General features: G+C 38.6%; 13 pseudogenes; 2 read left to right on the top strand and 11 right to left on the bottom strand.

Annotated features, from left to right (window-relative positions):
• Window positions 1-4,352: 4,352 nt before the first annotated feature.
• LOC148432174 (5S ribosomal RNA) lies at window positions 4,353-4,471 on the bottom strand (annotated as a pseudogene).
• A 347-nt stretch (window positions 4,472-4,818) lies between these two features.
• LOC148432173 (5S ribosomal RNA) lies at window positions 4,819-4,937 on the bottom strand (annotated as a pseudogene).
• A 1,028-nt stretch (window positions 4,938-5,965) lies between these two features.
• Window positions 5,966-6,084, bottom strand: LOC148432172 (5S ribosomal RNA; annotated as a pseudogene).
• A 349-nt stretch (window positions 6,085-6,433) lies between these two features.
• On the bottom strand, window positions 6,434-6,552 carry LOC148432171 (5S ribosomal RNA; annotated as a pseudogene).
• A 116-nt stretch (window positions 6,553-6,668) lies between these two features.
• On the bottom strand, window positions 6,669-6,787 carry LOC148432170 (5S ribosomal RNA; annotated as a pseudogene).
• Window positions 6,788-6,903: 116 nt separating this feature from the next.
• On the bottom strand, window positions 6,904-7,022 carry LOC148432169 (5S ribosomal RNA; annotated as a pseudogene).
• A 115-nt stretch (window positions 7,023-7,137) lies between these two features.
• On the bottom strand, window positions 7,138-7,256 carry LOC148432168 (5S ribosomal RNA; annotated as a pseudogene).
• A 349-nt stretch (window positions 7,257-7,605) lies between these two features.
• Window positions 7,606-7,724, bottom strand: LOC148432167 (5S ribosomal RNA; annotated as a pseudogene).
• A 6,758-nt stretch (window positions 7,725-14,482) lies between these two features.
• Window positions 14,483-14,601, bottom strand: LOC148432166 (5S ribosomal RNA; annotated as a pseudogene).
• A 347-nt stretch (window positions 14,602-14,948) lies between these two features.
• Window positions 14,949-15,067, bottom strand: LOC148432165 (5S ribosomal RNA; annotated as a pseudogene).
• A 783-nt stretch (window positions 15,068-15,850) lies between these two features.
• LOC148432164 (5S ribosomal RNA) lies at window positions 15,851-15,969 on the bottom strand (annotated as a pseudogene).
• Window positions 15,970-17,685: 1,716 nt separating this feature from the next.
• LOC148432163 (5S ribosomal RNA) lies at window positions 17,686-17,804 on the top strand (annotated as a pseudogene).
• A 346-nt stretch (window positions 17,805-18,150) lies between these two features.
• On the top strand, window positions 18,151-18,269 carry LOC148432162 (5S ribosomal RNA; annotated as a pseudogene).
• Window positions 18,270-18,585: the final 316 nt, after the last annotated feature.

Here is an 18,585-nt window from a genome sequence, read left to right as displayed (position 1 = left end):
ATGGTTAGATAAATATAAGGTATCCAGGACACACTGAACCTGCTAATGATAGTGAGATTAGTTGCAGGAAGGACATGAATATCAGTAATAATCATCAATTGTATCAGCTGAATCAGATCTAAGTTCACTTCTGGGGAATAGTCATAAACAAATTCTTGATTAGAATAAACAGGCATAACTATAGCAGTAAGCTTAGACATTTTAGTTAGCTTCAGAGACAATAGTCTGTGAGGTACAAATCTTGGAATGATTATTAATTAAAATAAGCAAGCATAGAGAAAGCAATAATCTTAAGCGTTACATCAACATTGTCATCACCAGAGACAGGAGCCTTTGGGGTTCAAATCTTGAAAAAAAATAAAAAAACAGCATTGTCATCACCAGAGACAGGAGTGTCTGGGGTTCAAATCTTGGAAAAACAAAAAACAAAATAAAAAACAAAAAAAGGGGGTCAGCTGGGCCAACTGTGAGAGCCGGGGGCACTGCCGGTGCTGTTGGCTGACTGCCACCTTGTTCCACCTCCCGGTGCCATATTGCCAGACATTGTAAATACTTAACCCTATTCTTCACCAACTTAGTCAAAATAATTGTTGCTTTCAAAGCTTCCAGAACAGATTGGTTAAATGTGCCAGCCATGGGGAAATGACCAGAGGTCCATTCAGTCATCCCACTCCACCCTGCAACAAACCTCACACTCTCATCTCCGTACTTGTCTTTCATAACTGCATACATACTGGTCATTCCTAATCACATATATATATTTTTTTTTAAAATGACTACCCTCTTAACTCTTGGAAACTCACTCGATGCCATATTAAAAAAATGTCTCTCGCTCTGCTACAAAAATAAAACTGCATTTTTTTTTCAAACAGCCAATCTCTATGACCCTGAAACGGGAACACTCTTCCAGATCCTCAAATAAGCTTTTACACTTGCAATGAGAAACTTAATTCTTTCTTAAGTACAAGTTTTGTTAGTGGGATACCTTTACAATTTCATGGTAAACTACCCTGGAAACAAATTTCCGTTTCTCCAAACCAATTTCTTCTCACCTTCATTCAAACAACCATTACCATCCAGGTGCATCATGCGCCATTCTCCCCATACCCATATCAAGCTACAATCTACCTCTTCACCCTCAAATCACTTACTCTTACCCTATTATAACTTACTAGAACCAACTCCAATCCCATACATGTACGAGACAATGTTGCCTTTTAAAAATCAAATGAGACTAACTGTTTCTTTCACTTTAAAATTGTGACACGTCTGTCAAAATGAAAACCCAAAAAACTCTACCCTCGTGTTACCTGTCTTTCGTTATCAGGTCAACACCTGTCATGTACAATCTGACCTTGTTAACAGATTTGTACCTCAGTTACCTGGTGCCTCCCCTGTCCTCGTTATCAGGGTTCCGCGCACCTGTTACACTTGTGACTATACGTATACCTTGTGCACCTGCCCTTGTTATCAGATTTAGCACTTTTACATCAATATTATCTTGTTCTTAAATATCTGCAGATCAATTTTACACTATCTAGCCACGAGGACTTCTCTTCTTTATTTATAATATTACCCCACAATTCACATAACCAGATTTATGCCTCTCTACTCCACTTCTATGCAAGGCATACTACAGGGGAAAATGGGAAAAGCTAGCTCACCAAATGCCTCTCGTCCTAACCCCCTGCTGACACTTAATTTTTATAACCACAAAACCAACCATCAAAAAAACTCAACAATACTGCCCCTAATTTCTGGGAAAAATGACTCAAATACAATTTCAAATTTCTGGAAACCAGAAAACAAACAACAATTCTAATGAACTGCTTCCATTGGAACCCAAGTCCAAAAACCATATCAAATGACAAATCACTCTCTAAAAACACTATTGGATCAAAATCCTCAAACCTCAATTTCAAAAAACAAAACAACATTGCATATGTCATAAAATATTAGGAAAAACTCATCTATGGTAATCAAATCCCTAAGTAACTCTAACTCAGCAACATATGCACAATTAAGACACATCAGGGTCCCTGTCAATGGGGCTGTCAATGAAAGAGAAAGACAGAAGAATGAGGAAAGGTAAAAGACAGTATGCGCAACCATTTTCTTTTTTTTAAGCAAAAAAAAATATTGTTCACTCACACAAGTTGCATACACTGCTGTCTACGTTTTTTTTTTATAGTGTCTTTTTTTTTTTGGACACAAGACCCTAATCTAACCCCAACTCCAAGCGGAAGCCGTAAGCGATACTTGGGTGGGCTTCTTGCCAGACTCTGCCACCGTGAAGGTCAGCCAATTACCCAAACATACGTCATTCAACCAATCATATGTCACTCTTTCATACAGAGCAGGGAAGGAAGAAAAAATGAAGAAGAAAAAAAACAAAAAAACTGTTTTGCGCAAAAAAAAATTTAATTTCTCAGAGAGAGCAGAAAAAGAAAATAGAAGGTATCAATAAAACTTCTTAACAAAACATCAATCTACCAATAATTTCAGAAATAGATATCTCAACTAACAAAAATGCCAAGAAAATTACTGAACTTGCAAATTTAAAAATCCCCTCTATTCTACACTCAACATATTTCAGTTCACGGGGAAGGAGAAAAAAAAAACCCTCAGCAAATACCATTTTCTTTCCCTATCTATTGGGCACACTGCCCAGACCAGAAAAGGAGGGGAAAAATCTCTCCTCCTAACACCATTTCTACAAAATACAAAACTTTCTTATACAAACTACACAATGGAGAAAAACCTTATTTTGAGAAACAAATCCTAGCAAAAGAAAACAAATCCAAAACAATCAATACAGCGCAATTAACTTAACCATCATATCAATGACCGAAGGAGAGAGAAAAACAAAAACTGCACGTTTTAAAAATAAAAATTATCTAATAAGCAAAATAATTCACTGCCATGCACTCTCTCTCAATCACCGATACAGCGGGTGTTAACCTGTGTAATCTCGCTGGTGCCTCCATGATTGATAACGCGAGGTGTTTTGGATATTATTTTTAAACCTTACTTATTATAAGAAGAAATGGAATAATTCACACCAATATCAACTTTAAAATAAATGACAATGTTTTACTTAAAAAGCAAATTAATTATACATGTATTATGGTATTATTGTCAAAGCAGACATACAATCCAAAAAAAACCATTAGTTCAGCAACAGTAACAAAATGATTATTTGCAATGCCTAGCATAGACTCCCAAGGTGACAGTCAGCCCATGTTTATACTTACAGCCCCGTGACTCTCTCGACCTACGATCTCTCCTGCTCAGCCCGACTGACCGACCCCTCCCCTTTTTGATCAATCTTTTATACTTTTTCCTCTCTGCTACTGACATATTCTAAAATGCCGAATATTAATTAATTAATTCAATATTCATGCGCACTAAACATTTCACTAATTATATATTTTAATCATAACAAAAACCTATAATCTCCTTTCTATGTTCTCAAAATACTGGTGACCGCATATAGGCCAAAGCTATCCTGATTAGCTCCCTCCTTGTTTAGCCAGATCTGAGACCTACTGTCTCCTAGTCAGTTCATACTCAACTAACCCATTATTCTGTCTTGCTAGAGAAGAAATGGTTTTGATCAGTTCTAATTTATACCTATTTCTGTAATAACATTTATACCTTTAGATTATACAATATTAAACAATAATAACTGTTGCTTCAGACACACACCTGCCTACTTTAGAGAGAGGGTAAACCTCATCTCTAGGCCTGAGGCCATTCGACACATGTCGGTCCTCCGCAACTTACAACTAATATATATTCTGAATCATTTCTATGTACTCTTAATTGCAAAGAAAATAATGAAATACATAAGCATGCATATATTCGTGAATTGCTGAAGGAATATGTACGGTCACATATTCCGGCGTTATCATTTCCCTTCCAAGTACTAACCAGAACCAACACTGCATGGCTTCCAACATCAGAAAAGATTGGGAATCTCCAGTGTGGTGTGGCTGTAAGTGTTCAAAAACAATAACTTTAGACCTATTTTACTTCTTAACTCAAGTAAAATCATTGATAAGTTGATAAAATCAATATAAAATGTAAATGAAAATAATGTCATGGCAGTATAAAATTACCTATAGCACATGGTATTTCCTGGTGGTCTCCCATCCAAGCACTAACCAGGCCCAACACTGCATAGCTTCCAAGAGCAAACTAGATAGCGCATGTCCAGAGAGGTGTGGCTTTAGGCATTCAAAAACATAAACTTTAGACCTCTTTTACTGCTTAAATCATGTAAATTCATTGAAAAGTTGACAAAATTCATATAAAATGTAATAGAAAATTATTCCATGGGTGTAATTAATTGCCTACAGCACCTAGTATTTCCAGGTGTTCTCGCATCCAAGTACTAAACAGGCCCAACACTGCATAGCTTCCAAGATCAGATGAGATTGGGCATGTCCAGTATGGTGTGGCTATAGGGGTTCAAAAACATTAACTTTAGATCTTTTTTACTTCTTAACCCAAGTAAATTAATTGATAATTGATAAAATTAATGTCAAATGTAATAGAAAAGAATTTATGGCATTATAAAATTACCTACAGCACCTTATATTCCCAGGTGGTCTCCTATCCAAGTACTAACCAGGCCCAACACTGCATGGCTTCCAAAATGCAAAGAGATTGGGCATGTCCAGTGCAGTGTGGCAGAAATTGTTTGAAGACCTTAATTTTAGACCTCATTTACTTCTCAACTCCAATAAATTCATTGATCAATTGATAAAATAAATGTAAAATGTCAAAGAAAAGTCTGTTAAGGTAGTATAAAATTACCTACAGCACCTGGTATTTCCAGATGTTCTCACATCCAAGTACTAAACAGCCCCAACACTGCATAGCTTCCAAGATCAGATAAGATTGGGCATGTCCAGTGTGGTGTGGCTGTAGGTGTTCAAAAAACTTAATTTTAGACTTCTTTTACTTCTTAACTCCAGTAAATTCATTGATACATTGAGAAAATAAATGTAACAAGTCATATAAAAGTCTTTTATTGCAGTTTAAAATTAGCTACAGCACCTGGTATTCTCAGGTGGTCTCCCATCCAAGTACTAAACAGGCCCAACACTACCTACCTTCTAAGATCATACAAGATTGGGTATTGTGTGGCTGTAGGTGTTCAAAAACATTAACTTTAGACTTCTTTTACTTCTTACCTCAAGAAAATTCGTTGATAAGTTGATAAAATGAATGTAAAATATCACAGAAAAGAATGTTATGGCAGTATTAAATTACCTACAGCACCTGGTAGTCTCCCATCCAAGTACTAACGTGGAACAACGTTGCACAGCTTCCAAAGTCAAGATTGGGCATGTCCAGTGACATGTGGCTGTAGGTATACCAAAACATTAACACTAGACCTCTTTTACTTCTTAACTCAAGTAAATTCATTGATAAGTTGAAAAAATAAATGTAATATGTAATAGAAAAGAATGTTATGTCAGTATAAGATTACCTACAGCAGCTGGTATTTCCAGGTGGTCTCCCATCCAAGTATTAAACCTTCCCAACACTGCATAGATTCCAAGATTAGACACAATTGCGCATGTCCAGTGTGGTGTTGCTGACAGTGTTAAAAAACTTTAATTTTAGACCTCTTTTACTTTTTAACTCCAGTAAAATCATTGATACATTGATAAAATAAATTTAAAATGTCATAGGAAATTATGTTATTGCAGTTTAAAATAATCTACAGCACCTGATATTCCCAAGTGGTCTCTGATCCATGTACTAACCAGAACTAACACTGCATAGCTTCCAAAATCGAAAGAGATTCTGCATATCCAGTGCAGTGTGGCTGAAATTGTTTGAAAACCTTAATTTTGGACCTCATTTACTTCTCAACTCCAGTAAATTCATTGATAAGTTAATAAAGTAAATGTAAAATGTCATAGAAAAGTCTGTTATGGCAGTATAAAATTATCTACAGCAACTGGTATTCCAAGGTGGTCCCCCATCCAAGTACAAACCTAGCCCAACACTGCACAACTTCCAAGATCAGTTGAGATTGGGCATGTCCAGTGTGGTGTGGCTGTAGTTGTACAAAAACCTTAATTTTAGACCTCATTTACTTCTTAACTCCTGTAAATTTATTGGTACATTGATAAAATAAATGTAAACAGTCATATAAAAGTCTGTTATTCTATTTTAAAATTAGCTTCATCACCTGGTATTTCCAAGTGGTCTCTGATCCAAGTACTTTCCAGTACTAACACTTCACAGCATACAAAATCCAAAGAGATTGAGCATTTCCAGTGCAGTGTGGCTGATATTGTTTGAAAACCTTCATTTTAGACCTCAATTACTTCTCAACTCCAATAAATTCATTGATAAGTTGATAAAATAAATGTAAAATGTCATAAAAAAGAAAATTATGGCAGTATAAAATTTCCTACAGCACCTGATATTCCCAGGGGGTCTCCAATCGAAGTACTAACCAGGTCCTACACTGCATAACTTCCAAAATCAGATGAGATTGGTCATGTCCAGTGTAGTGTGGCTGTAGTTGTTAAAAAGCATTAACTTTAGACCTCGTTTACTTCTTAACTCAAGTAAATTCATTGATAAGTTGAAAAAATTTTATGTAAAATGTTACAGAAAAGAATATTATAGCAGTATAAAATTACCTACAGCACCTGGTATTCCCAGGTGGTCTCCCATCAAAGTACTAACCTGACCCAACACTGCATAGCTTCCAAGATCAGACGAGATTGGGCATGTCCAGTGTGGTTTGGCTGTAGGTGATCAAAAACATTAACTTTAGTCCTCTATTACTTCTTAACTCAAGTAAATTCATTGATAAGTTGAAAAAATTAAATGTAAAATGTAATAGAAAAGAATGTTATGGCAGTATAAAATAAACTACAGCACCTGGTATTCCCAGGTGGTCTCCCATCCAAGTACTAACCATGCCCAACACAGCACAGCTTCCAAGATCAGACAAGATTGGGCATGTCCATTGTGGTTTGGCTGTAGGTGCTCAAAAACATTAACATTAGACCTCTATTACTTCTTAACTCAATTAAATTCATTGATAAGTTGATAAAATAAATGTAAAATGTAATAGTAAAGAATTTTATGGGAGTATAAAATTACCTACTGCACCTGGTATTGCCAAGTGGTCTCGCATCCAAGTACTAACCAGGCCCAACACTGCATAGCTGCCAAGATCAGACAAGATTGGGCATATCCAGTGTGGTGTGGCTGTAGTTGTTCAAAAATCTTTATTTGAGACCTCTTTTACATCTTAACTCCAGTAAATTCATTGATACATTTATAAAATAAATGTAAAATGGCATAGAAAAATCTGTTATTGCAGTTTAAAATTAGCTACAGCACCTGGTAATTCCAAGTGGTCTCTGATCCAAGTACTGTCCAGTACTAACACTGCATTGCTTCCAAAATCCAAAGAGACTGGGCATGTCCAGTGCAGTGTGGCTAAAATTGTTTGAAAACCTTAATTGTAGACCTCATTTACATCTCTACTCCAGTAAATTAATTGATAAGTTGATAAAATAAATGTAAAATGTCATTGAAAAGTCTATTATGGCAGTATAAAATTACCTACAACACTTGGTATTCTCAGATGGTCTCCCATCCAAGTTCTAACCTGGCCCAACACTGCCTAACTTCCAAGATCATACAAAATTGGGCATGTCCAGTGTGGTGTGGCTGTAGTTGTTCAAAAACATTAACTTTAGACCTATTTTACTTCTTATCTCAAATATATTCATTGATAAGTTGATAAAATTAATGTAAAATATCACAGAAAAGAATGTTATGGCAGTATTAAATTACCTACTGCAGTTGGTACTCTCCCATCCAAGTACTAACCTGGCCCAATGTTGCATAGCTTCCAAGGTCAGACAAGATTCGGCATGTCCAGTGTCGTGTGGCTGTAGGTATTCCAAAACATTAACTTTAGACCTCTTTTACTTCTTAACTCAAGTAAATTCATTGAAAAGTTGATAAAATAAATGTAGTATGTAATATAAAAGAATGTTATGGCAGTATAAAATTACCTACAGCACCTGGTATTCCCAGGTGGTCGCCCATACTAACCAGGCTCAACACTGCATAGCTTCCAAGATAAGATGAGATTGGGCATGTCCAGTGTGTTTTGGCTGTAGATGTCAATAAGCTTTAATTTTAGACCTCTTTTATAGATTTGTCCACATACACCTTTCTGAAAACTGTGCCATGTCTCTCAATTTGGCATGACATCAATTCTCATATATTGTCGTGCCATGCTATCTGCGTGGCAGCAAAGGTGCAATTCATACTTTCACCACTGGGAGGCCAATGTATCATGTAATATAGCACTTAACAGTGTTCAACCTATGTAGCAAATATACAGTAGTGGTATCTTTTGGATTTTAATAGATTGCAAACAAGGAGTTTTGAGGAGTGTTTATGTTAAGGGGCAATATGCACTTGCATCTAAATCACTGTACTAGCTGCTGAAACACTGTACTAGCACCAAAAAAACTCACTAGGAAACTGTCATCAGTTCCTCAAAAGACTGATTCTGTTCTTCTCATCCACCAGTAATGTGGTATAGTGGCAAAGTCACTTTACATCACACTTCGCAGTTAGGGTTTGAATCCCAGTGTAAACATTTTTTTTTTTTTGCTCCAAAAATAAATTTGTATAATTCAATAATATAATAATATCAATAATATTATTGTAATAACAATAAAACTTTTTAGAATAATATCATATTTCATCTAGAGGCTGTGGGGATCTGAGTCAGTGAGGTTGGCATGTGTGTGTAGTAAGTGTAGTGATTTCTTAGTGTAGAAATTTCCCTCTGAAAATATGGCTCGATATTTCATATACAGTACTGGTTCTAGATATACATTATAATTCAAAAACTGGCCATCAGTTATTTACAGTATGTTAATGTCCTTTTCAGATTAACCCATTGTTTGTCTCAACACAGAGGGGGGAGGAGGAATTCATTTGTAAAGGCTGCACATTTTCCACAGACAACAAATCAAGTTTTTATTAGCCCTCCCCCTGTGTTTTGTTTTGTTACTATTCATTGTGTCCCTTTTTGTATTGAGACACTTTTGTACTTTTGACCCATACCTTCCTCCCAAAATAGTACTCATTTTCCATGGTTATATTGTACATTATTTGACAAGTAATGTAGCTAGAAGAAGTATACACAGTATGTCATTTGTGCTCTCTCTCTTTCTCTCTCTCTCTCATGTGTGCCGACCCTCGTGTTTTGGTTTGGGATTTTTTCTTAATATTTCATACAAACAGTTAAAATCACATAAAATGGGCTTGTTTTTGTTCCTACAGTATTAATAACCTCAATAACAGTTATTTCCAGTAATTTCCAATCAATTTTTACCACCTCACAATATTACTTTTTCATCTAGTTAAGGCCAAAAGGTTGCATCCAGCTAGCTGGCTGACTAAGCTAAGTGATACAGTGGATGGTACTAACATGTGGCAGTTCAGCTTCAAATTTCCAACATGGATACAGTGTGTTATACAGTGTGGGTTGGATACACCAATAGTGCTCTTACTATGACAGCAGTGTCGGCAGAGCAGGGTTGCTGACGGTGTCCTCAGTATATGGAATGGTAGTGATGTGGTGCTGGAAGTATCCTCAGTGTAGGGTACTGGCAATGTCGGCAGTGCCAGTGGTGTCTTTAGTACAGGTTTGCTGGTTGTGTCAGCAGTGCAGGGGATGCTGACGGTGTCCTCAGTACATGGAATGGCAGAGCTGCGGTGCTGGCAGTGTCCTCAGTGAAGGGTACTGGTGATGTTGGCAGTGCTGGGGTGCCAGTGGTATCTTCTGTGCAGGTTTGCTGGCTGTGTCAGCAGTGCAGGGGTTGCTGTGGGTGTCCTCAGTACATGGAATGGCAGTGCTGCAGTGCTGGCAGTGTCCTCAGTGTAGGGTACTAGCAATGTAGGCAGTGCCAGTGGTGTCTTTTATGCAGGTTTGCTGGCTGTGTCTACAGTGCAGGGGTTGCTGGCAGTGTTCTAAGTACATGGAATGGCAGTGCTGCAGTGCTGGCAGTGTCCTCAGTGAAGGGTACTGGCAATGTTTGCAGTGCTGGGGTGCCAGTGGTATCTTCGGTGCAGGTTTGCTGGCTGTGTCGGCAGTGCAGGGGTTGCTGACGGTGTCCTCAGTACATGGAATGGCAGTTCTGCGGTGCTGCCAGTGTCCTCAGTGTAGGGTACTGGCGATATAGGCATTGCCAGTGGTGTCTTTTGTGCAGGTTTGCTGGCTGTGTCGGCAGTGCAGGGGTTGCTGGCTGTGTTCTAAGTACATGGAATGGCAGTGCTGTGGTGCTGGCATTGTCCTCAGTGAAGGGTACTGGCAATGTCAGCAGTGCGGGGGTGCCAGCGGTGTCCTCAGTGCAGGTTTACTGACTATGTTGGCATTGCAGGGGTGTTCTCAATGCAGGGTGCTGGCAATGTTGTCAGAGCAGGGGTGCCAGCAGTGTCCGCAGTGCAGGTTTGCTGACTGTGTTGGCAGTGCAGGGGTGTTCTCAATGCAGGGTTCCAGTGGTGTCAACAGAGCAGGGGAGCCAGCAGTGTCCTTAGTGCATGTGTGCTGACAGTGTCGGCAGTGCAGGGGTGCTGGTAGTGTCCTCAGTGTGGGAGTGCCAGCAGTGTCGGCAGTGTGGGGGTCACTAACGGTGTTCTCAGTATGTGGGGCAGCAGCGCAGGGGTGCCAGCTGTGTCAGCAGTGAGGGTGCAGCCGGTGTCATGCAAAGGGTGATGACGGGAGCCATCTTCTTTTGCTTCCTGTGTGCATATTAAATGTGCTTAAATGCATTTGCGGCTATATCACTGTACTAGCCGCTGAATCACTGTACTAGTGCCAAAAATACTGTCACTAGGAAACTGTCATCAGTTCCTGAAAAGACAGATTCTGTACATCCCATCCACCTGTATTGTGGCATAGTGGTAAAGTCACTGCACATCACACTTGGCAGTTAGGGTTTGAATCCCAGTGTAAACTTTTTTTTTTGCTCCAAAAATAAATTTGTATTATTCAAGAATATAATAATATCCATAATATTATTGTAATAATAATAAAACTTTTTAGAATAATATCATAATTCATCTAGAGGCTGTGAACACCGTGTGCACTATGTGGGGATCTGAGTCAGTGAGGACAGCGTGTGTGTGTAGTGATTTCTTAGTGTAGAAATTTCCCCCTGAAAATATTGCTCGATATTTTATATACAGTACTGGTTCTAGATATACATTATAATTCAAAAACTGCTCATCAGCAATTTACAGTGTATTCATGTCCTTTTTCAGAATAACCCTGCCAATTGTTTGTCTCAACACAGAGGGGGAGGGAAGAGGAATTCATTTGTAAAGGCTGCACTTTTTACACAGACAACAAATCAAGTTTTCATTAGCCCTCGCCCTGTGTGTTGTTACTACTCATTAATGTTGCCCTTTGTGTCTAGAGACACTTTTGTACTTTCAGTCCCACCCTTCCTCCCAAAACTGTACTCATTTTCCATGGTTATATTGTACATTCATAGACCAGTAATGTAGCTGGAAGCACAATGTTTTGTTTTCCACTTTGTTATTACACTAAAGTATACACAGTATGTCAGTTGCTATATATATAGAGAGAGAGAGATGTGTGCCCACCATCGTGTTTTGGTTTTGGATCTGGATCTCCCCTGGTTTTGGATCTGAATCTGGTTTGGGATTTTTTTCCTTAGTGTTTTGTGTTTTGGTTTTGGATCTGGATATTTTCTTAAAATATCATAAAAACAGTTAAAATCACAATATGGGCTTGTTTTTGTTCCTACAGTATTATTAACCTCAATAAAAGTTATTTACAGTAATTTCCAATCAATTTTGACCACCTCACAATATTATAGTTTTCATCTTGTTAAGGCCAAAAGGTTACATCCAGATAGCTGGCTGACTAAGCTAAGTGACACAGTGGGTGACACTAACATGTGGCAGTTCATCTTCCAATTTCCAACATGGATACAGTGTGTTATATAGTGTGGGTTGGATACACCAATAGTGCACATACTGTGACAGCAGTGTTGGCATGGTTGCTGACGGTGTCCTCAGTATATGGAATGGCAGTGCATTGGTGTTGGCAGTGTCCTCAGTGAAGGGTACTGATGATGTCGGCAGTGCCAGTGGTGTCTTTAGTACAGGTTTGCTGGCTGCATCGGCATAGTAAGGGTTGCTGATGGTGTCCTCAGCATGTGGTTTGGCCATGCTGCGGTGCTGACAGTGTCCTCAGTGTAGGGTACCGGCGATGTTGGCAGTGCGGGGGTGCCAGCAGTGTCCTCAGTGCAGGTTTGCTGACTGTGTTGGCACTACAGGGGTGTTCTTAATGCAGGGTGCCGGCGATGTCGGCAGAGCGGGGGTGCCAGTAGTGTCCTCAGTGTAGATTTTCTGGCTGTGTTGGCAGTGTGGGGGTTGCTGGGGATGTCCTCAGTACATGGAATGGCAGTGCTGTGGTGCTGGCAGTGTCCTCAGTGAAGGGTACTGGCGATGTCGGCAGTGCAAGGGTGCCAGCAGTGTCCTCAGTGCAGGTTTGCTGACTGTGTTGGCAGTGTAGGGGTGTTCTCAATGCAGGGTGATGGCAATTTTGGGAGAGTGGGGGTGCCAGTGGTGTCCTCAGTGCATGAGTGCTGACAGTGTTGGAAGTGCAGGGGTGCTGGTGGTGTCCACAGTGTGGGAGTGCCGGCAGTGTCGGCAGTGTGGGGGTCACTGACTGCATCCTCAATATGTGGGGCAGCAGTGCAGGAGTGCAGAAGTGTTGGTGTCAGCAGTGGGGGATGCCGCTCAATACAAAACCTTGTGACCCCACAACTTCCCGACCCAAGAGTGGGATCATGAGGTTTTGCCTTAGGTGAGGGATCTGGGGCAGGCAGATAGATCCAAGAACCCTCTATGGGTCAGCGCCCTTGTTCGACTGCACTGGTCGAACTTCCCAAGAGTTGGCTCTGATTAGAGGGTCCTTAGCTCCCCAGGGATCCCCAGCCTGGGCTGATAAGTGGTCAGGTTTAATGCTTTGACTGGGGGCCCAGTGAAAGGGCTCCCCTGGCTGTGGCATCAGCCTCCTCACTAGAAAAAGTCTGGTGCTGGTTCTGAATTTTACAGGGGGACTGGACTAATTTTTTTCCCCTGTATTTTCAAAATCAGATCAGTGCCCAGTGCTAGTTGTGCACTGTCCCTATGTCATTTGTCCCCCATATTTTTGCAAGCAGAACTGGTTCTGACTAGCCCAGTGCTGGAGCTTAAGTACAGGGGACCCCTATGTCATTTGTCCCCTGTATTTAATCAAAACCAGCACTGGGTCACTAAAAGCTCAGGGCTCTTTTGTGGGGGGGGGCATGCCATTTTTTATTTATTTGTTTTCACAGGTTTTTTTTTTACCACAGCAACACAGACGGGTCTCTCTGATCCCATATATGCTCTGTGTCAGTGACCCAGATGCATGTAGCATGGATCTCCTGGTCCATGCTTGCATCCATGTCATTGAAATACATTGCCGCACAGAGGGGTCTCACTGATTCCATCCATGCTTCTGTGTCAATGTACAATAGTGTCTCATGAAAATGTGTTTAATTATCTCTGTGGAAAATGTGCAGCCTTTACAAAATGAATTCCTCCCTCCTCCCCTCTGTGTTGAGTAAAGCAAAGGGTTTACCTGGAGAAGGACATAAACATATAGTATATTACTGATGGTCAGTTTTTGAATTATACTATATATATATTGAATCAAAAAATTAATTTTTGGAGGAAAAAAAAGGCTTACACTGAGATTCAAACCCTAATTTCCTGGTGTGATGTGCAGTCACCTTACCACTACGCTATAACACCTACAGGCAACTACTGAAGGCTTTTACCTCTTACAAAGTGAAAATGCACTGCAATGGGAAGCAGCTTACAGTATTGGATCTTCCTCTTCAGCTTTCTACTTAGGCAGCCACAGTATACTTTTCTAAAAATGCCACTGCTGTCTGAAAAGTGGTAATACACTATATTTCAGCATCTTCAAACATGTCCCGACATGCATATCTTGGCAGGGCTGGTTATCTGATGCCAAGAATGGCATGCCATGGCTCAATTTTCATAAAGATGTATGTGGACACATCTTTACTTCTTAACTCCAGTAAATTCATTGATACATTGATAAAATAAATGTAAAATGTCATACAAAAAACTGTTATTGCAGTTTAAAATTAGCTACAGCACCTGGTATTCCCAAGTGGTCTCTGATCCATGTACGAACCAGTAATAACACTGCATAGCTTCCAAAATCCAAAGAGATTGGGAATGTCCAGTTTAGTATGGCTGAAATTGTTTGAAAACCTAAATTTTAGACCTCATTTACTTCTCAACTCAAATAAATTCATTGATAAGTTGATAAATAATGTAAGATATCATAGAAAAGTCTGTTATAGCAGTATAAAATTACCTACAGCACCTGGTATTCCAAGGTGGTCTCGAATCCAAGTACTAACCAGGCCCAACACTGCACAGCTTCCAAGATCAGAAGAGATTGGGAATGTCCAGTGTGGTGTGGCTGTAGGTACTCAAATACCTTAATTTTAGACCTATTTTACTTCTTAACGCCTGTAAATTCATTGATGCATTGATAAAATCAATGTAAAACATCATATAAGTCTGTTATTGAAGTTTAAAATTAGCTACAGCACCTGGTATTCCCAATTGGTCTCTGACCCAAGTACTAACCAGTACTAACACAGCATAGCTTCCAACATCCAAAGAGACTGGGCATGTCCAGTGCAGTGTGGCTGAAATTGTTTGAAAACCTTAATTTTAGACCTCATCAATGAATTTAGTGGAGTAGAGAAGTAGACAAGTTGATAAAATAAATGTAAAATGTCATTGAAAAGTCTGTTATGGCAGTATAAAATTACGTACAGCACCTGGTATTCCCAGGTAGTCTCCCATCCAAATACTAACCAGGCCCAACACTGCAAAACATCCAAGATCAGATGAGATTGAGCATGTCCAGTGTGTTGTGGCTGTAGGTGTGCAAAAACCTTAATTTTAGACCTATTATACTTCTTAACTCCAGTAAATGCATTGATACATTGATAAAATAAATGCAAAATGTCATAGAAAAGTCTGTTATTGCAGTTTAAAATTAGCAACAGCACCTGGTATTCCCAAGTGGTCTCTGATCTAAGTACTATCCAGTACTAACACTGCATAGCATACAAAATTCAAAGAGATTGGGCATGTCCAGTGAAGTGTGGCAGAAATTGTTTGAAAACCTTAATTTTGGACATCATTTAATTCACAACTCTAATAAATTCACTGATAAATTGAAAAATAAATGTAAAATCTCATAGAAAAGTCTGTTATGTCAGTATAAAATTACCTACATCACCTTGTATTCCCAGAAGATCTCCCATCCAAGTACTAACCAGGCCCAACACTGCATAGCTTTCAAGATCAGGCAAGTCCAGTGTGGTGTGGTTGTAGGTGTTCAAATACCTAAATTTTTGACCTCTTTTACTTCTTAACTCCAGTAAACCCATTGATACATTGATAAAATAAATGTAAAATGTCATAGAAAAGTCTGTTTTTGCAGTTAAAAATTAGTTAGAGCACCTGGTTTTCCCAAGTGGTCTCTGATCCAAGTACTAACCAGTATTAACACTGCATAGCATACAGAATCCAAAGAGATTGGGCATCTCCAGTGCAGTGTGGCTGACATTGTTTGAAAACCTTAATTTTAGACCTCTTTTACTTCTCAACTCAAGTAAATACATTGATAATTTGATAAAGTTAATGTAATAAAAAAGAATGTTACCTTCAGCACCTGGTATTCCCAAATGGTCTCCCATCCTAGTATTAACCAGGCCCAACACTGCATGGCTTCCAAGATCATATGAGATTGGGCATGTCCAGTGTATTGTGGCTGTAGGTGTTCAAAAACATTAACTTTAGACCTCTTTTAATTCTTAACTCAAGTAAATTCATTGATAAGTTCATAAAATTAATGTAAAATGACCCAACTCTGCATAGCTTCCAAGATCAGAGAAGATTGGGAATGTCCAGAGTGGTGTGTCTATAGGTGTTCACAAAACTTAATTTTAGACATCTTTTATTTCATAACTCCAGTAAATTCATTGATTCATTGATAAAATAAATGTAAAATGTCATAGATAAGTCTGTTATTGCAGTTTAAAATTAGCTACAGCACCAGTTATTCCCAAGTGGTCTCTGATCCATGTACTAACCATTGTTAACACTGCATAGCATACAAAATCCAAAGAGATTGGGCATGTCCAGTGCAGTGTGGCTGAAATTGTTTGAAAACCTTAAACTTAGACCTCATTTAGTTCTCAACTCCAAAAAATTAAATGATAAAATAAATGTAAAATGTAAAAGAAAATAATATTATGGGAGTATAAAATGACCTACAACACATGTTATTCTCAGGTGGTCTCGCATCCAAGTACTAACCAGGCCCAACATTGCATAGTTTCCAAGATCAAACATGATTGGTCATGTTCAGTGTGGTGTGGCTGAAGGTGTTCAAAATCATTACCTTTAGACCTCTTTTACTTCTTAGCTCAAGTAAATTCATTGATAAGTTGACAAAAATCAATGAAAAATGTAATAGAAAATAATGTTATAGCAGTATAGAATTACCTACAGCCCCTGATATTCCCTGGTGGTCCCCCATCCAAGTACTAACCAGGCCCAACACTGTATAGCTTCCAAAATCAGACAAGATTGGGCATGTCCAGTGTGGTGTTGCTGAAAATGTTTGAAAACCTTAATTTCAGACCTCATTTACTTTTCATCTCCAATAAATTGATTGATAAAATGATAAAATAAATGTAAAATGTCATAGAAAAGTCTGTTACGGCACTTTAAAATTAGCTACACCTGGTATTCCGAAGTGGTCTCTGATCCATGTAATAACCAGTACTAACACTGCATTGCTTCCAAAATTCAAAGAGATTGGGCATGTCCAGTGCAGAATGGCTGAAATAGTTTGAAAACCTTAATTTTAGACGTCATTTACTTCTCAACTCCAATAAATTAATTGATAAAATAAATATAAAATGTCATAGAAAAGTCTGTTATAGCAGTATAAAATTACCTACATCACCTGGCATTCCCAGGTGGTTTCCCATCCAAATACTAGCCAGTACCAACACTGCACAGCTTCCAAGATCAGACAAGATTGGGCATGTCCAGTGTGGTGTTGCTGTAAGTGTTCAATAACATTAACTTTAGACCTTTTTTACTATGAATTTGAATAGGAGACTACCTGGGAATATCAGGTGCTGTAGGTAATTTTTTACAGCTATAACATTTTTCATTTATAATATCAAGATATCAATGAATTTACTGGAGTTTAGAAGTAAAAGAATTCTAAAACTAATTTATTTTTGCACATGCTGCCACACCACACTGGACATGCACAAACACATCTGATCTTGTAAGCTATGCAGTTTTGGGCCTGGTAAATACTAGGAAGGGAGACAACCTGGGAATACCAGGAGTTGTATGTAATTTTATACTGCCATAACAGTCTTTTCTATGATATTCTACATTCATTTTGTCAACTAATCACTGAATTTACTGGAGTTGAGAAGTAAAAGAGGTCTAAAGTTAATGTTTTTGAACACCTACAGCCAAACCACACTGGACATGCCCAATATCATCTGATATTGGAAGCTATGCAGTGTTGTGCCTGGTTAGTACTTGGAAGGGAGACCAGCTGGGAATACCAGGTACTGTAGGTAATTTTATACTGCCATAACATTCTTTTCTATTACATACTACATTAATTTTATCAACTTATCAATGAGTTTACTCGAGTTAAGAAGTAAAGAGGTCTGAAGTTAAGATTTTTGAACACCTATAGCCACACTACACTGTACATGCTGCATTTTGTCTGATATTGGAAGCTATGCAGTGTTGCCTCATTAGTACTTGGATGGGAGACCACATGGGAATACGAGGTGCTTTTGGTAATTTTATACTTCCATAATAGACTTTTCTGTGGCATTTTACATTTACTTTATCATCTTATAAATTAATTTACTGGAGTTGAGAAGTAAAAGAGGTCTAAAATTAAGGTTTTTGTATACCTACAGCCACACCACACTGGACATTCCCAATCTTGTCTGATCTTGGATGCCAGGCAGTGTTGGGCCTGGTTAGTACTTGGATGGTAGACCACTTGGGAATACCAGGTGCTGTAGGTAATTTTATACTGCAGTAACAGACAAATCTATGACATTTTACATTTATTTTATCAAATTATCAAAGAATTTACTGGAGATGAGAAGTGAAAGAGGTCTAAAATTAAGGTGTCTAAATAACTAGAGCCACACCATACTGGACATTCCCAATCTCATCTGATCTTGAATACTATGCAATAATGGGACTGGTTAGTATTTGGATGGGAGACAACCTTGGAATAGAAGGTGCTGTAGGTAATTTTATACTGCCATAATAGACTTTTCTATGACATTTTATATTTATTTTATCAACTTATCAATGAACTTAATGGAGTTGAGA

This window comes from Taudactylus pleione, unplaced genomic scaffold, assembly GCF_031769625.1.
Source record: "Taudactylus pleione unplaced genomic scaffold, aTauple2 ptg002179l, whole genome shotgun sequence".
NCBI classification, from domain to species: Eukaryota; Metazoa; Chordata; class Amphibia; order Anura; family Myobatrachidae; genus Taudactylus; species Taudactylus pleione.
The sequence above is the reverse complement of the archived record's forward strand: the minus strand, read 5'-3'. Positions and strand labels throughout refer to the sequence as shown.